Source organism: Bos taurus, chromosome 21, assembly GCF_002263795.3.
Source record: "Bos taurus isolate L1 Dominette 01449 registration number 42190680 breed Hereford chromosome 21, ARS-UCD2.0, whole genome shotgun sequence".
Lineage (NCBI taxonomy): Eukaryota > Metazoa > Chordata > Mammalia > Artiodactyla > Bovidae > Bos > Bos taurus.
The window spans coordinates 23,440,146-23,447,921 of NC_037348.1; positions in this window are offsets into that span (position 1 = coordinate 23,440,146).

Sequence of the window (7,776 nt, forward strand, 5' to 3'; positions counted from 1 at the left end):
GCAAAGTAATGTCTCTGCTTTTGAATATGCTGTCCAGGTTGGTCATAACTTTCCTTTCAAGGAGTAAGCGTCTTTTAATTTCATGGCTGCAGTCACCATCTGCAGTGATTTTGGAGCCCCCAAAAATAAAGTCTGACACTGTTTCCACTGTTTCCCCATCTATTTCCCATGAAGTGATGGGACCAGATGCCATGATCTTCGTTTTCTGAATGTTGAGCTTTAAGCCAACTTTTTCACTCTCCTCTTTCACCTTCATCAAGAGGCTTTTTAGTTCCTCTTCACTTTCTGCCATAAGGGTGGTGTCATCTGCATATCTGAGGTGATTGATATTTCTCCCGGCAATCTTGATTCCAGCTTGTGTTTCTTCCAGTCCAGCGTTTCTCATGATGTACTCTGCATAGAAGTTAAATAAGCAGGGTGACAATATACAGCTTTGACGTACTCCTTTCCCTATTTGGAACCAGTCTGTTGTTCCATGTTCAGTATACAGATTTTTCAGGAGGCAGGTTAGGTGGTCTGGTATTCCCATCTCTTTCAGAATTTTCCACAGTTTATTGTGATCCACACAGTCAAAGGCTTTGGCATAGTCAATAAAGCAGAAATAGATGTTTTTCTGGAACTCTCTTGCTTTTTCCATGATCCAGCGGATGTTGGCAATTTGATCTCTGGTTCCTCTGCCTTTTCTAAAACCAGCTTGAACATCAGGAAGTTCACGGTTCACGTATTGCTGAAGCCTGGCTTGGAGAATTTTGAGCATTACTTTACTAGCATGTGAGATGAGTGCAACTGTGTGGTAGTTTGAGAATTCTTTGGTATTGCCTTTCTTTGGGATTGGAATGAAAACTGACCTTTTCCAGTCCTGTGGCCACTGCTGAGTTTTCCAAATTTGCTGGCATATTGAGTGTAGCACTTTCACAGCATCATCTTTCAGGATTTGAAATAGCTCAATTGGAATTCTATCACCTCCACTAGCTTTGTTCATAGTGATGCTTTCTAAGGCCCACTTGACTTCAAATTCCAGGATGTCTGGCTCTAGGTCAGTGATCACACCATCATGATTATCTGGGACATGAAGATCTTTTTTGTACAGTTCTGTGTATTCTTGCCACCTCTTCTTAATATCTTCTGCTTCTGTTAGGTCCATACCATTTCTGTCCTTTATCGAGCCCATCTTTGCATGAAATGTTCCCTTGGTATCTCTAATTTTCTTGAAGAGATCTCTAGTCTTTCCCATTCTGTTGTTTTCCTCTATTTCTTTGCATTGATTGCTGAGGAAGGCTTTCTTATCTCTCCTTGCTATTCTTCGGAACTCTGCATTCAAATGCTTATATCTTTCTTTTTCTCATTTGCTTTTCACATCTCTTCTTTTCACAGCTATTTGTAAGGCCTCCCCAGACAGACATTTTGCTTTTTTGCATTTCTTTTCCATGAGGATGGTCTTGATCCCTGTCTCCTGTACAATGTCACGAACCTCATTCTATAGTTCATCAGGCACTCTATCTATCAGATCTAGGCTGTTAAATCTATTTCTCACTTCCACTGTATAATCATAAGGGATTTGATTTCAGTCATACCTGAATGGTCTAGTGGTTTTCCCTACTTTCTTCAATTTCAGTCTGAATTTGGCAATAAGGAGTTCATGATCTGAGCCACAGTCAGCTCCTGGTCTTGTTTTTGTTGGCTGCAAAGAATATAATCAATCTGATTTTGGTGTTGACCATCTGATGATGTCCATATGTACAGTCTTCTCTTGTGTTGTTGGAAGAGGGTGTTTGCTATTACCAGTGCATTTTTTTTTTTTTTCAAAACTCTATTAGTCTTTGCCCTGCTTCATTCTGTATTCCAAGGCCAAATTTGCCTGTTACTCCAGGTGTTTCTTGACTTCCTACTTTTGAATTCCAATCCCCTATAATGAAAAGAACATCTTTTTTGGGCGTTAGTTCTAAAAGGTCTTGTAGGTCTTCAGAGAACCGTTCAACTTCAGCTTCTTCAGCGTTACTGGTTGGGGCATAGACTTGGATTACTGTGATATTGAATGGTTTGCCTTGGAAACGAACAGAGATCATTCTGTTGTTTTTGAGATTGCATCCAAGTACTGCATTTCGTACTCTTTTGTTGACCATGATGGCTACTCCATTTCTTCTGAGGGATTCCTGCCCGCAGTAGTAGATATAATGGTCAACTGAGTTAAATTCACCCATTCCAGTCCATTTCAGGTCACTGATCCTTAGAATGTCGACATTCACTCTTGCCATCTCCTGTTTGACCACTTCCAATTTGCCTTGATTCATGGACCTGCATTCCAGGTTCCTATGCAATATTGCTCTTTACAGCATTGGACCTTGCTTCTATCACCAGTCACATCCACAGCTGGGTATTGTTTTTGCTTTGGCTCCATCCCTTCATTCTTTCTGGAGTTATTTCTCCACTGATCTCCAGTAGCATATTGTGCACCTACCGACCTGGGGAGTTCATCTTTCAGTGTCCTTTTTGCCTTTTCATACTGCCATGGGGGTTCTCAAGGCAAGAATACTGAAGTGGTTTGCCATTCCCTTCTCCAGTGGACCACATTCTATCAGACCTCTCCACCATGACCCGCCCATCTTGTGTTGCCCCACAGGCATGGCTTAGTTTCATTGAGTTAGACAAGGCTGTGGTCCTAGTGTGATTAGACTGACTAGTTTTCTGTGAGTATGGTTTCAGTGTGTCTGCCCTCTGATGCCCTCTTGCAACACCTACCGTCTTACTTGGATTTCTCTTACCTTGGGCGTGGAGTATCTCTTCATGGCTGCTCCAGCAAAGCGCAGCCGCTGCTCCTTACCTTGGACGAGGGGTATCTCCTCACTGCTGCCCTTCCTGACCTTCAACGTGGGGTAGCTCCTCTAGGCCCTCCTGCGCCCGCGCAGCCACTCCTGTACAGCTGGCTCCTGTACCATAGGACCTGGCAATCCCATTCCTGGGCATAGATTCAGAGAAAACCATTATTTTGAAAGAAAGTTGCATGCGATGTTCATGACAGCACTATGTACAACAGCCAAGACCTGGAAGCAACTTAAGTGGGTAAGGACAGATGAATGGGTAAACAAGATGGGGTACATGCACACAGTACTGTATTACTCATGGTACTAAGGGTGACATCACGCCACGTCCAGAAACAGGGAAGGAAGTAGTGACGATCATAGTGAGTGAAGTGAGACAAAGGCAAATACCATATATTATCACTTGGTGGTAAATTCTAACAACGGATACAAATGAACTTCTTTACCAAACAGAAATGCCTCACAACATAGCAAAGCACCTTATAGTTACCAAGAGGGAAAGATGGTGGGCGATGAGAAATGAGCAGGTGCTGATGAACACACACACGCCACTCTTTATAAATAACCAATGAGGACACCTATGCAACCCTGCATAGTAAACTATATGGGAAGAGAACCCCAAAATGACATGTACACATCCATGCATAAGTGAATTATGTTGCTGTCCACCTAAAACAAAAAACAAAAACACCCCACAGCATTGTAAGTCACCTATACACCAATACAAAATACAAATTACAAAGAGTGAATGTCATCTCTATTCCCCTCAGGCCTTGGTGACCTGGGCTGCTGTCACATCCCTGAAGCCTGGGCAGGCTTGTTTCCCGAGGATAGACAGTCACGGGGCTGACGGAGCTGGGGAGGGTGTGCCAGCCAATGAGCCCTGCTCCATGGCCCTGGTGAGCCTTTTCCCCTCTGCATCAGCCCACAGCCTCCAGATGCAGGCATGTCCTCTTGCAGCGAAACTACGCCTACTCCATCCAAAGGATGTGCAAGCTCTGGGCTGGGAGAACTCTGAAAAGCCCCGTGGGCCCCATGTCTCCTGGTGTTGGGGTTTCCGCCTCCAGCCTCCTTCCTTAGGGTCGCCCCACCTATGGATGAAAGCACCCTCCCCGGAGTGGAGTTGCAAGAATTGGGATTTGTCCAGGTGACAGGGGTAAGGAAGGAAGAAGGAATGGGCTACAAGCTTTAAGTGCTTTTTCTGGCACATTCCACTCTAACTGACAGTCCAGGAACAGGATTTTCCCAAGGCTCTGGTGGTTCCCCCAGTAACCAGAATTGGGCATAAAGACATGCTGCCGCCTTGTGGTCATTTCTTATAACAACAACTTTGAAACCATTGCTCATGGGCACTTAACATTCACAAGACCTGAGGGGCTGTAAGTAAAAAATACCTGCCCTCAGGAAACGTCCTAGGGGAGGTCATTGGGAAAATACTAAAGCAAGGAAATCATTCAAGAAGTCAGTTTGAGTAAGTTTAACTCACACTGTTTTGTTTTATTTTATTTTTTTAAATTTTATTTTATTTTTAAACTTCACAATATTGTATTAGTTTTGCCAAATATCGAAATGAATCCACCACAGGTGTACCTGTGTTCCCCATCCTGAACCCTCCTCCCTCCTCCCTCCCCATACCCTCTCTCTGGGTCGTCCCAGTGCACCAGCCGCAAGCATCCAGTATTGTACATCGAACCTGGACTGGCGACTCGTTTCTTACATGATATTTTACATGTTTCAATGCCATTCTCCCAAATCTCCCCACCCTCTCCCTCTCCCACAGAGTCCATAAGACTGATCTGTACATCAGTGTCTCTTTTGCTGTCTCATACACAGGGTTATTGTTACCATCTTTCTAAATTCCATATATATGCATTAGTATGCTGTATTGGTGTTTTTCTTTCTGGCTTACTTCACTCTGTATAATAGGCTCCAGTTTCATCCACCTCATTAGAACTGGTTCAAATGAATTCTTTTTAATGGCTGAGTAATACTCCATTGTGTGTATGTACCACAGCTGTCTTATCCATTCATCTGCTGATGGACATCTAGGTTGCTTCCATGTCCTGGCTATTATAAACAGTGCTGCGATGAACATTGGGGTACACGTGTCTCTTTCCCTTCTGGTTTCCTCAGTGTGTATGCCCAGCAGTGGGATTGCTGGATCATAAGGCAGTTCTATTTCCAGTTTTTTTAAGGAATCTCCACACTGTTCTCCATAGTGGCTGTACTAGTTTGCATTCCCACCAACAGTGTAAGAGGGTTCCCTTTTCTCCACACCCTCTCCAGCATTTATTGCTTGTAGACTTATGGATCGCAGCCATTCTGACTGGCGTGAAATGGTACCTCATAGTGGTTTTGATTTGCATTTCTCTGATAATGAGTGATGTTGAGCATCTTTTCATGTGTTTGTTAGCCATCTGTATGTCTTCTTTGGAGAAATGTCTATTTAGTTCTTTGGCCCATTTTTTGATTGGGTCATTTATTTTTCTGGAGTTGAGCTGTAGGAGTTGCTTGTATATTTTTGAGATTAGTTGTTTGTCAGTTGCTTCATTTGCTATTATTTTCTCCCATTCTGAAGGCTGCCTTTTCACCTTGCTAATAGTTTCCTTTGTTGTGCAGAAGCTTTTAAGTTTAATTAGGTCCCATTTGTTTCTTTTTGCTTTTATTTCCAATATTCTGGGAGGTGGGTCATAGAGGATCCTGCTGTGATGTATGTCGGAGAGTGTTTTGCCTATGTTCTCCTCTAGGAGTTTTATAGTTTCTGGTCTTACATTGAGATCTTTAATCCATTTTGAGTTTATTTTTGTGTATGGTGTTAGAAAGTGTTCTAGTTTCATTCTTTTATAAGTGGTTGACCAGTTTTCCCAGCACCACTTGTTAAAGAGATTGTCTTTAATCCATTGTATATTCTTGCCTCCTTTGTCAAAGATAAGGTGTCCATATGTGCGTGGATTTATCTCTGGGCTTTCTATTTTGTTCCACTGATCTATGTTTCTGTCTTTGTGCCAATACCATACTGTCTTGATAACTGTGGCTTTGTAATAGAGCCTGAAGTCAGGTAGGTTGATTCCTCCAGTTCCATTCTTCTTTCTCACACTGTTTTAAAAAATCACATGCAAAGATGCTGCTGCTGCTGCTGCTGCTGAGTCGCTTCAGTCTTGTCCGACTCTGTGCGACCCCAGAGACGGCAGCCCACTAGGCTCCCCTGTCTCTGGGATTCTCCAGGCAAGAACACTGGAATGGGTTTTCATTTCCTTCTCCAATGCATGAAAGTGAAAAGTGAAAGTGCTTTCACTTTCACTAAATATGAGAGAAATGCAAATCAAAACTTCAACAAGGTGTCACCTCACACCAGTCACAATGGCCATAAGTGGAAACTCTACAAACAGTAAATCCTGGAGAGGGTGTAGAGCACAGGGAACCCTCCCACACTGATGCTGGGAATGGAAATTGGGAGCAGCCACTGTGGAGGACACCAGGCACCTTCCTTAGCGTGAAGATGAGCTTAAAATTAGATGATTCCCTAACACCATACACAAAAATAAACTGCAAATAGATTAAAGGTCTAAATAAAAGGATAGACTCAGTGGAACTCTTGAGGGAAAAAAGCAGAACACACTTTGACATAAAATGCAGGAAGATCTTTTTTGATCCACCTCTAAGAATCAGGACATAAAACACAAAAATAAACAAATGGGACCTAATAGATGTTAAAAGCATTTGCACAACAAAGGAAACCATCAGTGAAAGAGAAAAAGACAACCAAGAATGGAAAAAATTCATTTAAATGAAGATAGCCACAGGGACTTTCTCTCTACACATACAAACAACTTGTACAGCTCAATATCAAAGAACAAACAATCCAATAAAAAATTGGCCAAAGATCTAAATGCACATTTCTCCACAGAAGTCATGGAGATGGCCGTGAAGTGCAAGACAAGATTCTAGCATCATTAGTTCTTTGAGAAAGGCAAGTCAGTTGTCTAATGAGGTATCACTTCACATTGATCAGAATGACCATCTCAAAAAATCTACAACAATAAATTCTGCAGGAGGTGTGGAGAGAAGAAAACCCTACCACCATTAGTGGGAATATAAATGGGTACATCCACTAGGGAGAACATGATGGATGTTCTCCATAATAACATAACAGAACAATATGGAGGTTCTCCAACTAAACATAAAAACTAAACAGAGAAGTACCAAGTGACCCAGCAATTCCATACCTAGGCACAGATCCAGAGAAAACCAAAATTTTAAAAGAGACCTGCACCCTAACTATCACAGCAGCACTAGGTACAATAGCAGAGACAGGGAAGCAACTTAAGTGTACAAGGACAGATGAATGGATACGGAAGATGGGGTACATATGCACAATGCAATAATACTCAGAAATAAAGAGGGATGAGATAACGCCATTTCCAGTTACAGCGAAGAAACTAGAGATGATCATACTAAGTGAACTAAGTGAGACAAGGAAAGACGGGTATCATAGGATTTCATTTCTGGTGGAATATAAAAATGGACACAAATGAGCTTTTTACAAGAGAATCAGCCTCAGAGACTTAAAAAAGAAACTTATGGTTACCAAAGAAGAAAGTTTCAGGGGGCAGAGAGCCATTAGCTGGTTCAGATTAATATATATACCATAAAAAAGGTGCTGAAGGGTTCTTAACAGTCACAAGTCTGACAGGGCTGTCAGTGACACCCGCCCTCAAGAAATGTCCTGGGGTAAATCATGGGAAAAGAATTCCATACAGCGACAGCTTTCAGGAAAGCAGATTCAAGAGGTAAATTGTACTCACAAGATGTAAAATAACAAAAGCACATGAAAACACACTCCACATCAGTAATTATTAAGTCAATGCCAATCACAGCTACAGTGAAGTATCACCTCACGCTGGTCACAATGGCCATCATTGAAAAGATCTACAAAGAATAAATACTGCAGAGGACG